The sequence below is a fragment of the Herpailurus yagouaroundi genome, unplaced genomic scaffold (assembly GCF_014898765.1).
Source record: "Herpailurus yagouaroundi ecotype Mexico unplaced genomic scaffold, PumYag 67641, whole genome shotgun sequence".
Classification (NCBI taxonomy): Eukaryota; Metazoa; Chordata; class Mammalia; order Carnivora; family Felidae; genus Herpailurus; species Herpailurus yagouaroundi.
In genome coordinates, this window is record NW_024420442.1 from 6,578,232 (window position 1) to 6,591,759 (window position 13,528).

Below are 13,528 nucleotides of genomic sequence, written 5' to 3' on the forward strand. Positions count from 1 at the left end.
GTGTAAGAGATGAATCACTGGGTTCTACTCCTGAAACCAAGACTATACTGTATGTTAACTAACTTTAAAATACATTTAGGGGCGCCTGGGTGGCTCAGTCGGTTAAGCGACCGACTTTGGCTCAGGTCATGATCTCACGGTCCGGGAGTTCGAGCCCCGTGCCGCCTCTGTGCTGACAGCTCAGAGCCTGGAGCCTGTTTCAGATTCTGTGTCTCCCTCTCTCTCTGCCCCTCCCCCGTTCATGCTCTGTCTCTCTCTGTCTCAAAAATAAATAAACGTTAAAAAAAAACAAAACTGGCAATCCTCGCTCTGGAGCTCACCATTGGCTTGGCTGAAACCTTGTCAGATCTGCATCGTGGTCTCAGGTTCTTTCTGCCCAGTCCTACTCTCTGCCTGCTTTGCTTTCACCGGTGTCCTATCCGCATCACCATCTGCAGGCTCTCCCTGCTCAATTCTGCCCCCCCACCCGCACCCCCACCATTTCTCTTCACAGGTGTGAAATGTGTATCATCATCTCAAGTTTTCCCTGTCCAATTCTCCTTCCCTTGCTTTATCTTTCCCAGGAGTTACCTAGCCAATAAGCTTTGGACACTCTTAACTCTCTCTCAGCACCTGTTTCCCAGAGGACTCAAATTAACAGTCTCCAAATTTCTGCAGCCCAGGGGCCACCCTAGTTTTTGAAGGGTTTAGCTGCGGCGGGACACGGGGGGGGGGGGGGGGGGAAGGAGGGTTCTGGTGGCTCAGTCAGTTAAGCGGCCAACTGTTGGTTTCCGCTCAAGAGTTCATGAATTAGAGCCCTGCATCTGGCTCTGCGCTGATCGTGCAGGGCCGGCTTGAGATTCTCTTTATCTCTCGCTCTCTGTGCCCCCCTGCCGGACTCGCAGGCACAAGTGCATATTCTTTCTCTCTCTCTCTGAAAATAAATAAATAAATATTAAAAAATAAAAACAACTTGAGGGTCTGGGTGGCTCAGTCGGTTGAGCGCCGGACTCTTGGTTTCAGCTCAGCTCATGATCTCACAGTTCACGGGTTCGAGCCCGGCATCGGGCTCTGCACTGGCAGTGCGGGGCCTGCTTGGGATTCTCTTTCTCCCTCTTTCTCTGCCCCTCCCCAACTTGGGCCATCTCCGTCTCTCTCAAAATAAATAAATAAACTCTAAAAATAAGGTAAAATAAATTTTAAAAAATAAAAATAAATTTTTAAAAACAAAATTTTAAAAGAGCCATCTGAGAGGCATCTGAGAGGTTCCCTTGGAACCCCCACATTTGAATGGGAAAACTATGACATTCATCACCTTAGTCTGTTAATGCCTGTAGTCTGTTAACTCCTGAATCTGATGTCTTGTTTGTGAGTCAATGAATTTGCCTCAGATTTCTGTCCTTCTCTTCATATGGACTTGGTGAGGTGGTAAGAATGATGGCTGAAGAACCCCTTCTGTATTTTTGTGCATGCTGGAGGGACTGCCTGGCTGGTCCTCGCCCATTTTTTAGAAAGTGGACCTCAGCTAAAATCCCAAAATAGGACAATTCTCATTCAAATTTGACACACACAAATCCACACACATACCACACAGATATATTTATATATAAAGTTGTTTATAAAATGAAATCATGCTCTTTATTTCCACACTTGCTTTTAAAAATCCATACAATACATAGAATGTCCAGCACGAAGAATGAACCATAATGTAAACCATGAACTTTGGGTGATAATGATGTGTTAACGTAGGTTCATCGGTTGTAACAAATGTACTGCTGTGGTATAAGGTACCACAATTGTGGGGAGGTTGTGCTCGTGTGGGGACAGGGGATATATGAGAATGCTCTGTCCTTTCTGCTCTTTTGCTGTGAACCTAAAACTGCTCAAAAAATAAAGATTATTAGTTTTTAAAAAGTTTCAAAAATTTTATAATAGCAACTTACCTAATTCTTTTAATTGTTATGTAGAATTCTACCACATGGGCTACCACGATCTATTTAACCAGCGCCCTATATTTAAGGGTTTTTCATTAATTTTTCATCTTTACAAATAATTCCACAATGATATATCCATCTAAGTAATCCTATACGACAGCTTCACCAAAGTGTAGTGACTAGATCAAAGAGTTTGGACCTTTAAAATATTAATAGATATACAATGTTTATAGATATGCAAAATGCTTTCCAACAATACTGATCCAATATATATTCTCATCAATGTTGAGTGACAGTTTCTTTGCACCCTTCTCAACCCTGGGAATTGACAATATGTTAAATCTTTGCCAACCTAGTGGGTAGGTCAAATGAAATATTTTGACTTACATTTCTATGGCTTTTTTTTTTAAGTTTTTGTTTATTTATTTTGAAAGAGAGAGGGAGTAAGCATAAGCAGGGGAGGGGCAGAAAGAGAGGGAGAGAGAGAGAAGCACAAGCAGTGCAGAGCCCAATGTGGGGCTTGAACTCACAAACCATGAGATTATGACCTGAGCTGAAATCAAGAGGCAGACACCTAAATGAGCCACCTAGATGCCCCTGCATTTCCTTGGTTATTAATGAGCCTGAGTATCTTTCATACATTTCTACATTTGTATATTCTCATATCCTTTGTCTATTTTCCTAATGTGTTATTGGCCTTATTGATTTGTAGGAATTCTTTTTTATATTAAATAAATAAAGTCTTGTCTGTCATATGTGTTGCAAATATATCTTCCCAATTTGTTTTTTTATCTTTATTTATGGTGTTTTATGCTTTGCACGTTTAAAAATTTTAATGTAGTTGAATTTATGTCTTTTTGGTCTTACAGCTTCTTGGTGTTGAGCCACACTTACAAAAGCCTCACCCATTTTTTTCTTACACTATTTTTATGGTTCTATTATATCTTTGATACATTTCAATGTATTTTGGAATAAGGAATGAGGTAGTACGTCATTTATATTTTTCCAACTGGTTAGTTTTCCAGACACCTTAATTAGACAATGTTATCTTTTCTCTACTGATTTCAAAATGCCACCTTTCCAAAATCTAAATTGTTGTATGCACTTGGTTTATTTCCAAGCCTTCTATTCTGCTTCTTACTATTTTTTTAAATTTTATTTTTTATTTTTTTGCAGTTTACATCCCAATTAGTTAGTATATAGTGAAACAATGATTTCAGGAGTAGATTCCTTAATGCCCCTTACCCATTTAGCCCATCTCCCCTCCCACAACCCCTCCAGCAACCCTCAGTTTGTTTTCCATATTTATGAGTCTCTTCTGTTTTGTCCCCCTCCCTGTTTTTATATTATTTTTGTTTCCCTTCCCTTATGTTCATTTGTTTCATCTCTTAAAGTCCTCATATGAATGAAGTCATATGATTTTTGTCTTTCTCTGACTGACTAATTTCACTTAGCATAATACCCTCCAGTTCCATCCACGTAGTTGCAAATGGCAAGATTTCATTTTTTTTTTTGATAGGCGAGTAATACTCCATTGTATATGTATACCACGTCTTCTTTATCCATTCATCCATCAATGGATATTTGGGCTCTTTCCATACTTTGGCTATTGTTGATAGTGCTGCTATAAACATGGGGGTGCAAAAAAAATTAAAAAAAAAAACATGGGGGTGCATGTGTCCTTTGAAACAGCACACCTATATCCCGTGGATAAATGCCTAGTAGTGCAATTGCCGGGTCATAGGGTAGTTCTATTTTTAGTTTTTTGAGGACCCTCCATACTGTTTTCCAGAGTTGCTGTACCAGTTTGCATTCCCACCACCAAGGCAACAGAGATCCTCTTTCTCCACACCCTCGCCAACATCTGCTGTTGCCTGAGTTGTGAATGTTAGCCATTCTGACAGGGTTGAGGCGGTCTCTCATTGTGGTTTTGATTTGTATTTCCCTGATGATGAGTGATGTTGAGCATTTTTTCCTGTGTCGGTTGGCCATCTGGATGTCTTCCTTGGAGAAGTGTCTATTCATGTCTTTTGCCCATTTCTTCACTGGATTATTTGTTTTTTGTGTGTTGAGTTGATAAATTCTTTATAGATTTTGGATACTAACCCTTTATCTGATATGTCATTTGCAAATATCCTCTCCCATTCCGTCGATTGCCTTTTAGTTTTGCTGATCGTTTCCTTCGCTGTGCAGAAGCATTTTATTTTGATGAGGTCCCAATAGTTCATTTTTGCTTTTGTTTCCCTTGCCTCCGGAGATGTGTTGAGTAAGAAGTTGCTGCGGCCAAGGTCAAAGAGGTTTCGCCTGCTTTCTCTTCAAGGGTTTTGATGGGTTCATGCCTTACGTTTAGGTCTTTCATCCATTTTGAGTTTATTTTTGTGTATGGCATAAGAAAGTGGTTCAGGTTCATTCTTCTGCATGTCGCTGTCCAGTTTTCCCAGCACCACTTGCTGAAGAGACTGTCTTTATTCCATTGGATATTCTTTCCTGCTTTGTCAAAGATTAGTTGGCCATTAGATTCCAACTTTTGTACTCCTAGCTCCATGAGGCCGCCAGAAAAGCAACTGAGCTTCTCTTGGGAGTAGGAAAACACCCTTAGGATGAAAGCATCCCTGCATGCTTTGCTAACCTCTGTGGGTGTCTCACCTCACTCAAATCTCACCTCAGTGATGGTTCCTCTGAAGGCCTTAGCAGTCTGGAGCTGATATTTGAAGATTTGTTTGTTTCCCCATTTCCAGAGGACAGTCCTCTGAGTCCCTTCTCCAGAAGAGGGTCTGTGTTGCGCTAGCAGTCCCCCTTTGGCTGGCCCTCAGCTCCAACGGAGCTCCATCTCTTTGGTTCCTAGTTCCCACTCATAAGCACTGCTTGCCTGTCCACTGTTTCCTGTGTGTGTGTGTGTGTGTGTGTGTGTGTGTGTGTGGGTGTGGGTGTGGGTGTGGGTGCGTGAGACAGAGACAGAGAGAGACAGAGAGACAGAGAGGTCATCCAGGGTTTAAGGTCTACCTTTCTGGTAGCTTCAGGTCACTAACTCATTGTCTCACCTGCCACCCTCACTTAAGGAGCATCTCTAGATCGGCAAACGCCTACGATAGAAGAGGCCCCTGGCTCAGTTCTTTGTGCTCTGACCACACAGAATGCTCACCACTACCACCATAGCCCAAGCTACCAACATCTCTTTCCTGGACCTAAGTGGTCTCCCTGCTTCCACTTTTGCTCCCCTATTCGCTGCATAGAAATAACAGTGATCAGGGGTGCCTGGGTGTCTCCTTTGCTTAGTCGTCTGACTCTTGATTTTGGGTCAGGTCACAGTCTTGTATTTCACGGTTTCGAGCCCCTCCTTGCTGTCAGTGTGGAGCCTGCTTGGGATTCCCTTTCTTCATCTCTCTCTGCCCTCCCCTTCCCTCTCCAAATAAATAAATAAACTAAAAAAAATACTGTCATTTAAAAAAATAAATCAGGGGCGCCTGGGCGGCTCGATCGATTAAGCATCTGACTCTTGATTTTGGCTCAGCTCATGATCTCACGGTTCATGGTTTCGAGCCCCATGTCAGGCTCTGTGCTGACAGCATGGAGCCTGCTTGGGATTCTCTCTCTCTCTCTCTCTCTCTGCTCCTCTCCCTCTCTCTTTCTCAAAATAAATCAATAAACTATAAATAGACAAATAGATAAATAAATCAAACAGAACACTTCTTTCTTTAAAACCTCCCAGTGGCTTTTAAACTCACTCAGAATAAGGGTGCCTGGGTGGCTCAGTCGGTTAAGCATCTGACTTCTCCTCAGGTCATGATTTTGCGGTTTTTGAGTTCGAGTCCCTGCATCAGGCTCTGTGCTGACAGCTCCGAGCCTGGAGCTTCTGATTCTGTGTCTCCCTCTCTCTCTGCCCCTCCCCCACTTGCACTCTGTCTCTCTCTCTCTCTCTCTCTCAAAAATAAACATTAAAAAAATTTAACTCACTCAGAATAAAATTCAAAATCTTTCCCATGACCTGTAAGGACTTTCATAACCTGGCCCCTAGTTACCACCTAGACAGTAACACCTGCCCTTCAGTTGTACTAGCTCCTTGCTGTTCCTCAAACAAGCCAATTGCACTTGAGCCTTGGGGCTTTGTACTTACTGCCTGTAATGCCCTGATATTTACATGGCTGGTTTGTTCACCTCCTTTAAATTTCTGATCAAGTTTCACCTATCAGAAAGTGCTTCCCCGACCATTATATATAAAGTAGCATTCCTAGGGGCGCCTGGGTGGCTCAGTCGGTTGAGTGTCCAACTTCAGCTCAGGTCATGGTCTCGCAGTTCGTGAGTTCGAGCCCCGTGTTGGGCTCTGTGCTAACAAACAGCTCAGAGCCTGGAGCCCGCTTCAGATTCTGTGTCTCCCTCTCTCTCTCTTTCCCCCTCCCCTGCTCACACTCTGTCTCTCTCTGTCTCTCAAAAATAAATGTTAAAAATTTTTTTTTAAAAGTAGCATTCCTCTCCCTTAATTCTCTATCCTCTTATCCAGCTTTACCAATTGTCATACTATATGTCTATTTGTTGTTTATTTTTACTTATTTATTTTTTATGTTTATTTATTTTTGAGAGAGTGTATGCATGTGTGCGAGTGGGGGAGGGGCAGAGAGAGAAAGACAGAGGATCCAAAGTGTGCTCCACGCTGACAGCAGTGAGCCCAATGTGGGGGTTGAACCCACAAATTATCAGATCATGACCTGAGCCAAAGTTGGACGCTTAACGAACTGAGCCACCCAGGCACCCCGTTTATTTGTTTTTATAATGCCGTTTTTCTCTCTCACTAGATTGCATGATCCACACAAAAAAAGGAACTTTATTTATTTTTTTACGTCCAGCATCTTAAACAGTGCCTTACACATTATAGGCGCCCCATAAATACTATATTAATGAGGAAATTGTGTAAAACCCATATAAAGGAGACTAATTTTTTCCAGAGAGACATCAAGAGATCAAATTTTTGCAAAGGTTTCAGTAACTCCTCTAAATCTATTTATAAATTTATAGCAATTTTGATTTTTTTTTAAAGATTTTATTTTTGGGGCGCCTGGGTGGCTCAGTCGGTTGAGCGTCTGACTTCAGCTCAGGTCATGATCTCACAGTTCGTGGGTTCGAGCCCGGCGTCGGGCTCTGTGCTGACAGCTCAGAGCCTGGAGCCTGCTTCAGATTCTGTGTCTCCCTCTCTCTCGCTCTGCCCCTCCCCCACTCACACTCTGTCTCTCTCTCTCTCTCCTTCAAAAATAAATAAACATTAAAAAAATTTTTTTTTAAAGATTTTATTTTTAAGTAATCCCCGCACCCAACATGGTGCTTGAACTTAAACCTCGAGATAGAGTTGCATGCTCTACCAACTGAGCCAGCCAGGTGTCCCTACAGCAATCTTGATTTTAAAACCCCATGGTACTTTTTGGATAGTTGAAAAAATGATCTTAAAGATTCATCTAAGTAGGGGAGCCTGGATAACTGTCGGTTAAGCATCTGACTTTCACTCAAGTCATGATGTCGTGGTTTGTGGGACCAGGACCCACGCTGGGTTCTGTGCTGACAGCTCAGAGCCTGGAGCCTGGAGCCTGCTTCCCATTCTTTGTCTCCCTCTCTCTCTGCCCCACCCCAGCTCATTCTCTCTCTCTCTCTCTCTCAAAAATAAATAAATAAACATTAAAAAATTGAAGATTCATCTAAGTAAAAATATGCAAGAATATCTGGGAATTTTATAAAAAAAAAAGTTGGAAATCTTGCTCTACTAAATATTAAAACAATTATAAGGTGAAAAATTTTAAAGTATGATATAATAATTAAAATAGTAAGAAGCATCTTGATAAAAACCCTCAAGAAAGTAGGGATAGAAGCAGTATACCTTCAGATCATAAAAGCCATATATGAACGACCCAATGCTAATATCATCCTTAATGGGGAAAAACTTAGAGCTTTCCCTCTAAGGTCAGGAACAAGACAGGGATGTCCACTCTCGCCACTGTTATTCAACATAGTATTGGAAGTCTTAGCCTCTGCAATCAGACAACACAAAGAAATAAAAGGCATCCAAATCAGCCAGGAGGAAGTCAAACTTTCACTCTTCACAGATGGCATGATAATCAATATGGGAAACCCAAAATATTCTACCAAAAAACTACTAGAATTGACTCATGAATTCAACAAGGTTGTAGGATATAAAATCAATGCACAAAAATCGGTTGCATTCCTATACACCAACAATGAAGCGACCAAAAGAGAAATCAAGGAATCGATTCCATTTACAGTTGCACAAAAAACCATAAAATACCTAGGAATAAATCTAACCAAAGAGGTGAAAAAATCTATACACTGAAAACTATAGAAAGCTTATGAAAGAAATTGAAGAAGACACAAAAAAATGGAAAAAGATTCCATGCTCCTGGAGAGGAAGAAAAAATATTGTTAAAATGTCAATACTACCCAAAGCAATCTACATATTCAATGCAATCCCTATCAAAGTAACACCAGCATTCTTCACAGAGCTAGAACAAATAATCCTAAAATTTGTATGGAACCAGAAAAGATCCCAAATAGCCAAAGCGATCTTGAAAAAGAAAACCAAAGCAGGAGGCATCACAATCCCAGACTTCAAGTTATACTACAAAGCTGTAATCATCAAGACAGTATGGCACAAGAACAGACACTCAGATCAATGGAACAGAATAGAGAACCGAGAAATGGACCCACAAACGTATGGCCAACTAATCTTTGACAAAGCAGGAAAGACTATCCAATGGAATAAAGACACTCTCTTCAGCAAGTGGTGCTGGGAAAACTGGACAGCGACATGCAGAAGAATGAACCTGGACCACTTTCTTACACCATACACAAAAATAAACTCAAATGGATGAAAGACCTCAATGTAAGACAGGAAGCCATCAAAATCCTCGAGGAGAAAGCAGGCAAAAACCTCTTTGATCTTGCCCGAAGCAACTTCTTACTCAACACGTCTCCAGAGGCAAGGGAAACAAAAGCAAAAATGAGCTACTGGGACCTCATCAAAATAAAAAGCTTCTGCACAGGGAGGAAATAATCAACAAGACTAAGAAAGAGGATATCTGTTGCATTGCTGGTGGGAATGCAAACTGGTACAGCCACTCTGGAAAACAGTATGGAGGGTCCTCAAAGCATTAAAAATAGAACTACCTTACGACCCAGCAATTGCACTACTAGGAACTTACCCAAGGGATACAGGTGTGCTGTTTCGAAGGGGCACATGCACCCTAATGTTTATAGCAGCACTATCAACAATAGCCAAAGTATGGAAAGAACCCAAATATCCATCAACAGATGAATGGATAAAGAAGACGTGAGATAGATATATATATATGATGGGGTATTACTCAGCAATCAAAAAGAATGAAACCTTGCCATTTCCAACTGCGTGGATGGAACTGGAGGGTATTATGCTAAGTGAAATTGGTCAGTCAGAGAAAGACAAATATCATATGACTTCACTCAAAGGAGGACTTTAAGAGACAAAACAGATGAACATAAGGGAAGGGAAGCAAAAATAATATAAAAACAGGGAGGGGGACAAAACAGAAGAGACTCATAAATATGGAGAACAAACAGAGGGTTACTGGAGGGGGTGTGGGAGGGGAGATGGGCTAAATGGGTAAGGGGCATTAAGGAATCTACTCCTGAAATCATTGTTGCACTATATGCTAACTAACTTGGGTACAAATTTTAAAAATAAATTTAAAAAAAAAGTTAGAATCTAGAGTAAACTATTCCCTGCTTTGGGCTTGGAAAATAGAGGATCACACTCCAGAGTAAGGATGACCCCGAAGTAAATCAGTCTTCATAAAGTCTGCATTTCAGCTTTTGTTATTTAAATGGCTCAGAAAACATCAAGGTTTACATTTGGGTTAAAGTAATCCCATATTCTTAGTACCCCCAGGCACCTGGAGAGGAGCAAACAAATCTTTTCTAGGAAAAGATAATATTATTCCAGACTTCAAATTATTTCTGTCAATAATTTTCAAATATGATATCTAACACATAATTCAAGGTAGCCAGACACACAGTGAGAGACAGCACAGAATGAGCAAGAACCATCAGAACAACAGACTCACTAGGATGCCAGATACTGAGAAAAGCTTTATTTAATTGCTTCTCAATGAACTAGAAATTATAAAAGTGATAGTACAGTTTTGAAAACAAACCCAGAAGAGACTCATAAATATGGAGAACAAACTGAGGGTTACAGGAGGGGTTGTGGGAGGGGGGATGGGCTAAATGGGGAAGGGGCACTAAGGAATCTACTCCTGAAATCATTGTTGCACTATATGCTAACTAATTTGGATGTAAATTTTAAAAAAGAAAAAATTAAATTAAAAAAACTTTAAAAAGAAAACGCACTAGAAATTATAAAAGTGAAAATTATAACCAAGATCTTGGTAGATAAGGTGCAGAGTAGATTAGACACGGCTAAAAACTGAATCAATTAACCAGAAGAGAAACTAAAACAAAATTGTTCAAATGAATTTATTTTCTCAACTACAGACTAAGGAGCCAGGAGACAATGGAAAGAGATCTTTTTTTTAATGTTTATTTATTTTTGACAGAGAGAGACACAGCATGAGCGGGGGAGGGGCAGAGAGACAGGGGGACACAGAATCCGAAGCAGGCTCCAGGCTCCGAGCTGTCAGCACAGAGCCCGACGGGAGGCTTGAACTCACAGACCGCGAGATCATGACCTGAGCCGAAGTCGGACGCTCAACGGACTGAGCCACCCAGACGCCCCTGGAAAGAGATCTTTAAAGCATTAAAAGAAAGTAACTGCCAACTTAGTCACACCAATTCTATACAGGTGAAAATATCTTTCAAAATTGAAGCAAGATATGGGAAACAGAAAAAGGAGCAAGGCAGCTTTATTCATAATTGCCAAAACTCGGAAGCAACCAACATGTCCTTCAAAAAGTGGGTGGATAAACTGTGGTACATCCAGACAATGGACTATTATTTGGTGCTAAAAAAATAAAATGAGCTAGCTATCAACCCATAAAAAAGACATGGGAGAATCTTAATGCATATTACTAAGTGAAAGAAACCAATCTGAAAAGGCTACATACTGTATGAATCACATACATATATGACATTCTGGAAAAGGCAAAACTATGGAGACAGTAAAAAGATCAGTGGTTGCCTGGGGCTTGGGGCAGGGAAGGATGAATAGGTGGAGCACAGAGGATTTTTAGAGCAGTTTAGTATTCCCCCCACCCTTGTAATCTTTACACCCAACTGTAGGGTTTGAACTCACAACCCGAAGGTCAAGAGTCACATACTGTTGCAACTGAGCCAGCCAGGTGCCCCTAGGACAGTGAACTATTCTGTATGATACATAATTGAGGATACGTGTCAAGAACCATAGAATACATAACACAAAGAGTGAATCCTAACATAAACTACGGCCTCCTACAACGTGGGTGAGCCTTGAAGACATGCCAAGTGAAAGAAGCCAGTCACAAAGGGCCACATATTATACAGCTCCATTTACATGAAATGTCAGACAGGAATTGTGAGGAGAACAGGAGGCTTCTTCAGGGTACCAGCAGTGGTAAAACAAGATAATATCACTTAGAGTTCATACTCAGGAGAAAGTCACATCCTGACTAAGTAAATACTAACAGGTTTGAGACCTGGTGGATCTGAACACTAACAGTCAAAAGGAAGGCACCTGAAAACTCCACTGAACAAAAGACTTAAGAAAGAAGGCGGCAGTAACTTGGAAGGGAGAAGTATTTATTGGAGGACTAGCATCACAGAATCAGAAGTTCAAATGCCCCTTCCCCCACAAAAGCACCATTTATTAAAGAAATTGTGCTTCATCATATCAGCAGGAGAGGGTGCTCTTGAACCAATAAAACAATAAGGCATCCAAACCCCTTTTCCACCGCATCAACTGTTAATGCTGAACCAGGAACTCCCAGCAATGTATAATGATTTAAAAAAGGAACCCAGTGCCCCTGGGTGGCTCACTCAGTTGAGCATTCAAATCTTGATTTCGGCTCAGCATATGATCTCAGCAAAGTCGTGAGATCAGCCCTGCATTGGGCTCTGGGCTGATTGTGGATCCCCCTCTCTCTGCCCCTCCCTCTCTCTAAATGAATGAATAAATAAATAAATAAATAAAATAAAAAGGAAAAGGAACCCAACATCCACACAAAGCTACTATAAGAAAAAAAAAAGAGTTAAATATATTAAACAAGTAATTACAGATATGAAAGAATACTATGAATCAAAAATCAAAAACTCAGAATAGAAATAAGCAGGAGAGTGCTGACCAAACTCAGGAAAAAAGAATTGAAGAAAAAGACAAAATCATCTCAGAACTCAGAAGACCAAATTACAAAGTAGCCAAAGGAGAATGGATAATATTGAATAATACATTAAAGGAAAGAAAGAATGACAATGAAAAAGAGCCAGGAGAACCAAAACAAAATGAAAAGGTAAAGAGGAAACTGCTAGATATAATATATCTGGAAACTCTTAAAAGGAGAAAGCAAATAATGAACAGAAGCAATATTTTTGAGGTTAAAATCTTAACAAAACTGTCTAGAATGAAAGAACACCTGATTTTACATATTTAAAGAGCCCATTTTAGGGGCACCTGGCTCGTTCAGTTGGTAGAACATGCGACTCTTGATGTTGGGGTTGTAAGTTTGAGCTGCACATTGAATGTAGAGATTACTTAAAAATAAAATCTTTTAAAAAATAGAGCCCATTTTATAGTTGGGAAAACTGACCATCAATTCTGACACAGTCTAAGAAAACAGACATTAATGATAAAGAAAAAAATCCTTTGGATTTATAGGCAAAAAGAATGAGAAAAAAAGTGACCTTACAAAAAAGAAAATTTGGCAGCATCAGACACTTGATAGGATCTATACAAAGTAAGATAGGAGTAAAAAACGCTTTAAAGAAACTCAAGTAAAAAATTATGAGCCAAGGATTTTAGTTTTAAACTTTCAAAAACTGAAGACATTTTGTTTTTTAAGTTCATTTATTTTGAGAGAGAGGGAAAATGAGGTAGAGGCAGAGAGAAAAGGAGAGAGAGAATCCCAAGCAGGCTCCATGCTGTCAGCACAGAGCCCGATGGGGGGCTCAAACCCAGGAACTATGAGATCATGCCCTGAGCTGAAATCAAGAGTCTGATGCTTAACCGACTGAGCCACCCAGCTGCCTCCATTTTTTTTTACATTTTTTAATGTTTATTTTTGAGAGACAGAGAGAGAGAGTGTGAGCGGGCAAGGGGCAGAGAGAGAGAAAGAGACACAGAATCCGAAGCAGGCTCCGGGCTCCCGAGCTGTCAGCACAGAGCCCAACGCCGGGCTTGAACCCACGAACCGCGAGATCATGACCTGAACCGAAGTTGGACGCTTAACCGACTGAGCCACCCAGGTGCCCCTTGGTGCCTCCATTTTGTATTCAGAAACTCTTTCTGAGGATTCTACTAGGGGTCAAGTTTCATCCAACTAAGAGACGATGGGAAATTTTTGCTAAAAAGAACAGATAATGAGAATTTAGTAGTTATTAATTGTAAATCTAAGACTAAAACAAATAAGAGAATAAGAGTTGAGAAATGTTCTCTG

At 40.6% G+C, this 13,528-nt stretch overlaps 1 long non-coding RNA gene across 1 annotated transcript in view; it reads left to right on the forward strand.

Moving 5' to 3' along the window:
- LOC121025401 (uncharacterized) overlaps positions 1-13,528 on the forward strand; it is a 63,771-nt gene that overhangs the window by 1,803 nt on the left and 48,440 nt on the right. The window lies entirely within an intron of this gene.